Source organism: Erinaceus europaeus, chromosome 2 (assembly GCF_950295315.1).
Source record: "Erinaceus europaeus chromosome 2, mEriEur2.1, whole genome shotgun sequence".
NCBI lineage: Eukaryota > Metazoa > Chordata > Mammalia > Eulipotyphla > Erinaceidae > Erinaceus > Erinaceus europaeus.
The window spans coordinates 139,188,721-139,197,345 of record NC_080163.1 but is presented as its reverse complement, the minus strand read 5'-3'; positions in this window follow the sequence as shown (position 1 = coordinate 139,197,345).

The following is an 8,625-nucleotide window of genomic DNA, read 5'->3' as shown; positions in this document are numbered from 1 at the left end:
CACCTGGTTAAGTGCACACATTTCAGTGCACAAGGTCCTGTGTTCAAGCCCCGGGTCCCCACCTGCCGGGGGAAAGCTTCACAAGTGGTGAAGCCGGTCTGCAGGTGTCTCTCTGTCCCTCTCTATCTCCCCCTACCCTCTTGATTTCTGACTGTCTCTATACAATAAATATAATAAAATTTTAAAAAGAGTTCAAGAGTTTACATTATTTGGGAAATAATAATAGATCTTTTTGACCTAGATAACTGGAGAATATAGAACATATAGATGAGTGTAGACTAGAAAGATGAGTATGAATGAAGGGCACTGAAGGGGAAAAAAGCTAAATAACTTATGTTGTGCCCTATAAATAACTGATAAAATAGAACTGTAAAAGTTTGTCCTTTTCTCTCTTTATTCTTAAATTTTACTCTACAGAATTATTTTTCTCCTTTTTATTTTTCCCCTGCATGAATTTTAAGCCCAATCTCCTTGTGATCTCTTCTGTTTTCCCATCTGTCAGTTACTTTGAGCCCATTACTCAGATGTCTTCTTGCTCCTCCAGGGCTTCTTCTTTAGACTTTACGACCGACCGTGTTGGCTCTCTCATGTCAACGACCAAGTAAGGACTCACTCAAAGATCCCAATGAGAGAAGAATTATGAGGCCCCTTGTGCAGAGTGACCAGAAGAGTCTCAGGAAGTGATGGGCCAGGAAGCAGATCAGAGGAAGGTAATGGTGTATGGGGTAGGGATGACTCTGAGTCAGATGCACCTTGGAGAGAAAGCTAAACTCTGAGGGTCACTCTAAAGACCTTCGGGGGGCTGTGTCCTTGTCAGAGTGTCCCAGGAGAGGACAGATGGTCTATAAGGCCAGACATTGGCCAAGGAAAGTCCACACTAGCAAGCCTACCTCAGATGATCAAATGGCAGCAGATAAATTTAGCTACATTTGAGTAATGGGGACACAAAAGGGAAGTGGAGAGAAATAGAATATTTTAGCAACATAAGGAAATGAGAAGAAAATTACTTTGCACTGAAATGTCAAACTTCTGTGCCTGGAGGAGATGTAATCTGGTCATTGCAGACTCAGGGGAGCGGAGGAGTCTGTGATTATTTCAAACAAATTTTAATTCACTTTAATCTAATAGCATATGGCTACATTTCTTTGGGACCACGTCAGGAGACGGAACTGGGAGTCAGAGTGCGCCAAAACTGTTCAAAAAAGTGTTCTTATTGTTGGTGGTAGTTGGTTGGTTTACAAAAACTTGTATTAATAGTCATTCATCCATCAATTCTTCCAGAGAATGAGTGCTAAAAAGTCAAGGATTAATAAAAGACTCAACTCTGCCAGTTCCTACCCATAGGAGATAATGGTCAGTTGGGAAGATGGACTCATGAACAGAAAGTTACAATGTGGGGCACATTCTGGGTCTAGCACATGATGCTCAGTAGAAGTTTGTGTAATGAATGCTTGATTTAAAATGTGGCTTGGGGGCTATACCGCAGTGGGTTAAGCGCACATGGTGCAAAGCACAAGGACCTGCATAAGTATCCCGGTTCGAGCCCCAGGCTTCCCAACCTACAAGGGGTGTCCCTTCACAGGCGGTGGAGCAAGTCTGCAGATGTCTATCTTTCTCTCCCCCTCTCTGTCTTCCCCTCCTCTCTCCATTTCTCTCTGTCCTATCCAACAACAATGACATAAATAACAACAACAATAATAACTACAGTAAAACAACCAGGACAACAAAGAGGAATAAATAAATAAAATGTGGCTTGGGGGTCTGGACAGCATCAAGCTCAGTTAAGTACACACATCACATGCAGAAGGACCCAGGTTTAAGCCTCTGCTCCCCACATGTGGGAGGGGGGCGCTTCATGAGCGGTAAAGCAGGTCTGCAGGTGTCTATCTTTTTCCCTATCTCCCCCTCCTCTTTCATTTTCTCTCTATCCTATCAAATAAAATAGAAAGAAAAAAAATGCCTTAAAAATGGTAGATTTGTAGAGCTGGCACCAAGCCCCAGCGATAACCCTGGTAGCAATAAAATAAATTATAATAAAAACAAATGAAAAGATGGCTTAGGTCCAGGCAGTGACACACCTGGTTGAGCACACACATTGCCATGCACAAGGATCTGGGTTCATACGCTCCCTATCTGCAGGGGAGGCTTCATGAGCAGTAGAGCTTCCCTGACTACCCAATGGAAACGACAGAACTGCAGGTGACCTTGATGTCCACGAGGGGGCATTTGAGAGTAAGTAAGTGGTGGTCACTATGGTAACCCAGGAGCCTGTTGCATTATTCGTAGACCTTGACGGGGCAATAGGAACCACCCCAGGCGTGGTGTCTCAGGATGTTAGGGTATCTGTGTTCCTGGACTTCAGGCAAAGATCCGTTAGGGGTGAAGTACCCAGATGACTTTCACTTTCATGCTTCCTCACTCCTGTGCAGATTCCATCTTCACAGGTTAAGCCACATGTAGCAGTTATGGGAAAAAATAAAATAGGCTTTTGGATCAACCAAATCAGATCCTGCATTTTACAGATAAAATACAAACTTAGAAAAAGTAAAGGGGTGGGAGGACTATAGGTTCTGCAAAAGGATGACAGAGGACCTAGTGGGGGTTGTATTGTTATGTGGAAAACTGAGAAATGTTATGCATGTACAAACTATTGTATTTACTGTCAAATGTAAAACATTAATTTCCCAATAAAGGAAAAGAAAAAAAATAAAGAAAAATTAAAGGGAGGATAGTGGGTGGTGGTAAAGCAGAGGGTTAAGTGCACGTGGCGTAAAGCACAAGGTCTGGCTTAAGGATCCCAGTTCAAGCCCCTGGCTCCCCACCTATGGGAAGGTTGCTTCATGGGTGGTGAAGCAGGTCTGCAGGTGTCTATCTTAAAAAAAAAAAAAACAAGTAAAGGGGGCCAGGCAGTAGTGCAGCAGGTTAGGCGCACATGGCGCAAAGTACAAGGAACAACATAGGATCCCGTTTCGAGCCCCCAGCTCCCCACCTGCAGGAGGGTTGCTTCACAAGCAGTGAAGCAGGTCTACAGGCATCTATATCTTTCTTTACCCCCCTCTGCCTTCCCCTCCCTCTGCCTTCCCCTTTTCTCTCAATTTCTCTCTGTCCTATCCAACAGCAGTAACAACAATAACAACAAGAAGGGCAACAAAAATGGGGAAAATGGCCTCCAGGAGCAGAGGATTCGTAGTGCAGGAACCGAGCCCCAGTGATAACCCTGGAGGCAAAGGAGAGAAAAAAAAAAAAAAGAAGAAGAAGAAAAAGTAAAACCTTGTGGGGGTTGATAGCATAATAGCATAATGGTTATGCAAACAGACTCTCATGCCTGAGCCTCCACTCAGGTTCAATCCCCTGAACCACCATAAACCAGAGCTGAGCAGTGCTCTGGTATTAAAAAAATAATAAAAAAATAAAAATGAAAAAAGTAAACCCAGAAAAGATACTATTTGTTAATCATGCAATAGTAGTCCTGGAAATAGAGTGTATGAGTACATGGAAAAGAATGAAATTATCTGGCAATGTGTTCTCTTTAAAAATACATATGTTGTTTCCTTTCTTTTTTTTTTCCTCCAAGGTTATTGCTGGGGCTTGATGACTTCACTATGAATCCACTGCTCCTGCAGGCCATTTTTTCCATTTTTTTAAAAAATAGGATAGGACAGAGAGAAATTGATAGGGGAGGGGAAGATAGTGAGGGGGAGAGAAAGATAAGACACCTGCAGACCTGCTTCACCACTTATGAAATGTCCTGCTTGCAGGTGGGGAGCCGGGGGTTTGAACTGGGATCCTTGTGCTGTCCTTGTGCTTCATTATTATGTGCACTTAACCAGATGCGCTACCACCCAGCCCTGATTTCTACTTTTTTATCTTTTTTGTTGTTGTTGTTGTTTTTAGTTTCACTGGGATTTGTACCTGCAATTTTCCACCACTCCTGTAGACTCTTTTTAAAATTCTAGACAGACAGGTCAGGCAGTGGTGCACCTGGTAGAGTTCATAATCCAATCAGTATGCTGTGAGAATAATCTTGTTTATTTTAACTTTTGATGTACTGGAGCCTAGTGGATGTGGAGTTTCACTGCTCTGGGATTGACTTTTGCAATCTTTTTATTTTAGAGACCACACCACCAGTGCTTCCATTGGTGTCATAGCACCCCATGTCGTGCCAGCATTCAAACCTGGACTATGCGTTTGGCAAGGCATAAAGCCCTCCCTGGTGAGTTATCTTCTAACCCCAGAATAACCATGTCTATTAATTTCTAATCTCTGGTCCTTTCTGTTTTCCTTCGTTATCCTGTCCTTGGTTCAGTTTGTCCACTTTCTGATCTTTAAGAGAGTCCCTTGTTTGGTTGCAAGAGTCACTATTTTTTTTGCATCTTGGAATGAAACTCCCAGCATAACCAATAACATCCTGGGATCATTGATCACCTTTGTTTCTGTGCTACAGAAATGGAAAATGCCTTCCTTGAGTTACTTTTCATGACTTTGAGGCCATGAGGAAAGCCTGAGATGGAACAGATCATTCCACAGAGTCAGGGAAAACATTAGATACTAAGATGCTCCTGAGACCCATCCCATTGTTGGAAAAATAAGGAAATTTAATAAACAAGGGGGCAAGTGGCTATCCTGAGGAGAGTCTCTCAGGGGAATGCTGGTTTTGGTCAGAAGCCAAAGAGAGGTCTCCTGGGGTTTTGTATGTGCATAGACCACGCTGTCCCTGAGGCAGTGTAAAGTAAAAATTCTGTTCTGCTAATCCAGTTGGCTCCAACCAGAGCCACTGCAGCTGGGGTATAACAAGAATATATATGGGTCTCTTAGTTTGGCTCCAGGTGGAAACCACCAGTGAGTTTTTGTGAAGAAATCTGGGCCATCAGACTGGTTGGCTTGGTAGGTAGCTGGCCCACAAGAGGGACATGAAAGCCCTGGGGGAAACTGTGCTGAACCTACTGTGCTGAGGGTCAGAGGAAGACCAGAAAAGTCCTCCAAAGGTCCTCAGGACAAGATCACCTGGAGCCCAACTGACATGGATGGGGGAATACACAGAAGCCAAGAGCACACCGGAGACAGAGACTATTTGATTCTCAAATTTGATATTGGTAACCCTGGCAGGTTTCTTAAATTTTCTGGACCTATCTTCTCACAAGTGAATGAGGAATGGAATGAGACTATCTACTTCATAGGTGATTAAATTCAAGTGACACAATATATGTAAAGCGTCTGGGCTGGTCCTGGCCTGTGGAAACTGAAGATGACTTTAGAACTGTAGAGGGTCATAGTGACCAGCAAGTGGCGCTGGAGCCCGAATGTTCTGCATTGGGATGTCTTGGGATCAGGAGCAGATGTTTGAGGAAGGGGACTCTGCTCTGACTAGCTTCCCAATGGCCTACTCACAGTTCAGCTTAGCTGCATATCTCACAGTGGAGGACGGAAACTATGCAGCTTCTAATCACTGCCCCAGCTGTGTTCTCCCAACTTGGGTGTGCACAGGAGACAGTCAATACTACAGGGACACCCGAGTTCTCTGTTGATTCAAGAATGACTGGTTTTCTGGCTTAGAGTCAGATCTCAGGGAACTATTTTCTATGCATTTTCAATGAATCCAGAAAGTGAGGATGATGATGATGATGATGATGATGATGATGATGACAACAACAATGATGACTTAGGGGAGCACTGCTCAACTGTGGCTTATTGTAGTGCTGGTGATTGAACCTGACTGAGATCTCTGGAGCTTCAGGCATGAAAGTCACTGTGCTACTTCCCCCTGGTACAATGGTGGAATATTTTGATGAGCATTTAAACAACTAGAACTTGGATATTCTTATGTTATGGGGAAGGCCTCCTCCAACCCCTCAAGCTCCTCTACTCCACCACCCCCACCTCCACCTCCACCCCAAGCCTGGGCCCACAAGTAAGGGGGAACCAAGTGAATGTTAGAGGATAAAAATTCATATTGCAAAGAACAGAAGGTTAAGTTCACAAGGATGTTAAAGATAGAGTAGGCAGGGGGCAGGCAGTGGTGCACTGGGTTTAGTGCACATAGTTCAAAGCGCAGGGACCAGCACAAGGATCCCGGTTTGAGCCCCTGGTTCCCCACCTGCAGGGAGTTTGCTTCCCAAGTGGTGAAGCAGGTCTGCAGGTGTCTTTCTCTCCCCCTCTCTGTCATCCCCTCCTCTCTCCATTTCTCTCTGTCCTATCCAACAACAACTGCAGTAACAGCAGCAACAACAACAACAATGGAAAAATGGCCTCCAGGAGCAGTGGATTCGTAGTGCAGGTACCAAACCCCAACGATAACTTTGGAGGCAAAAATAAGATAAAGCAGGCAACTTAGGAATGATTTGTCATTAACTAAGGGTTCAGTTGCTTCTACTTTGGAATACACTGTTCAGCTGAATTCCTCGTCCTGCACTCCCCATGCATGGAACTGCCCTTTTACACACTGGGTTATGGGATGTAAAGAGGTTTTGTGTTCCCCTTCAGCCACTTCCACTTGGAGCCTGTGTTGGTCTCCTTGGCCATACCTCTGAAAGGTGGGCCTCAAAGCATTGAACTCCTTAGATTCTGAAGAGGATGCCTAGATATTGTCATGGGTAGGAGGGCATGGAGAGAAAGTAACTCCTAATTGGCTTTGCACCTCGGTGAGGACAGGTCACTAGATGTTTGCATGTTGCAACAGAGATCTCAAACCCTGGCTCAACAATGAAGCTGGTTGGGGGCCAGGTGGTGGCACACCTGGTTACAGTGCACAAGGACCCTGGTTTGAGCCCCTGATCCCCACCTGCAGGGGGGAAGTTTCACAAGTGGTGAAGCAGGGCTGCTGTGTCTCTGTCTCTTCCCCTCTCCCCTCTCAATTTATAATAATAAATAAGTAAAAATATTTTTAAAAAAATTTAACTGGACTAGGTGCTTTCCCTGCCCCTCCTGGCACACCAGGCTCTCCAGTCTTCAGTGGAAAGAAAGAGACTACACCCCAAAGCAGCTGTCCAGAACTCTGTATTATTGCTCCCCTAGAATCCCCAGTGGGAGTGCCTTACTTCCCAGGGTCCAGTGGAATCTCAAGTGATTGGTGGCCCACAATGAATTAACATCACTTGTGTCATTCGTATCTGGTGGTCACACTGAAGAGCATGTCCTGGAGTAGCCAGTGCTAGACTAGCTCCCTTACTATGCTTCCAAGGAAGATGAGGGCAAGAGTGACAGTGCAGCACCCACAGACCAGCAGGGAGGCTATGTTCTTGGTGGAGAACTTAATTCTGAAGCTTGAAGCAAAAGACAAACCTGACCATGGTGAAAGCAGATGGAGAAAGTACTTGAAAGATACTGGGTCCCCCAGGCTCTCGTTGAGCACTGTTTGGGGTTATAGCATTTGCAGTCTACAAACATGGACCTTTTCTATTCTCTTAATGGCTTCCAGACCCCATACTCCTGGATCTTCTTTTACCTTTCTAGATGCTTCACCTCATTAGCCTCTGAAAAGTGGGGTAACTCTCAGATTCAGACCAGAGAATTTATTTTTGTCTACACCCCATTTTTTCATTGTCATACTTTTATCATCTATATGCTACTGCTCACTAAATTTGCACTTCTTCTAAGCTCCAAGCTTATATGCAAGCTGCATACTGAATACATCCACTGGGAATTCACTGTGGCCAAAACAGAGTTCTAAATCCAAGCCACCATCCCTGAAATACACCTGTGCTCCTCAGCTTCCTCCATTTCAGTAGATGGAACAATAATTCACCTCACTGAGCTAACAAAAAGGTAACGTAGGAAATGTTTAAGCTGATTGAGAGAGAACAAATTCTATACATCTGTTGCACCTGGCTTTCACCCATTTTGTATTCAAATTTGTGTGTGTGTGTGTGTGTGTGTGTGTGTGTGTGTGTGTTTGATAGAGCAGAAATTGAGAAGGAAAGGCGAGGTTAGATAGCATAATGGTTATGCAAAGAGACTCTCATGCCTGAGACTCTAAAGTCCCAGGTTCAATCTCCCGCACCACCACCACAAGCCAGAGCTGAGCAGTTCTCTGGTTAAAAAAGAAAAGAAAATTGAGAAGGAAAGTGGAGGCAGAGAGGGAGAAAAAGAGACACCTGCAGCACTGTTTCACAACTAGTGAAGCTTCCCCCTGCAGGTGGGAATTGGGGACTTCAACCCAAGACCTTGCGCATGATAACTTGTGCACTCAACCAAATGAGCCACTGCCCAACCCCCATTTGTTTATCTATTTTTAGTTTCCATTATTTACAGCTTGTTCAAAGAACAAAATATGAGTAATAGGCTACCTAGGAATGAATTTACATGGTAGTAACATTTGATTTTGCACACTGTCAAAAAGGCCATATAAGTAGTTTAAGCTTCTTGTTTCTCTCTTGTGTAGTATCACTAAGCATTTCAAGGATCTTAAGCCTGGTTTGGGTAGTCAGTGTCCAGACCTTCAATTATGACTCATGGCTGAAGACGGCACAGAAAAAGCAATGTTGCCCAGCTCCCTTCACTGCCCTATAGTTTAATTCAGTATCTGAAAGTATCCTGTTATGTTCATGTTTTACTGTGGGTTTTTTTGATCCTCCCAAACAGTCTTTCCTATTTCATCTACCACAGTAGCCTGTGGGATGCATTGGATCG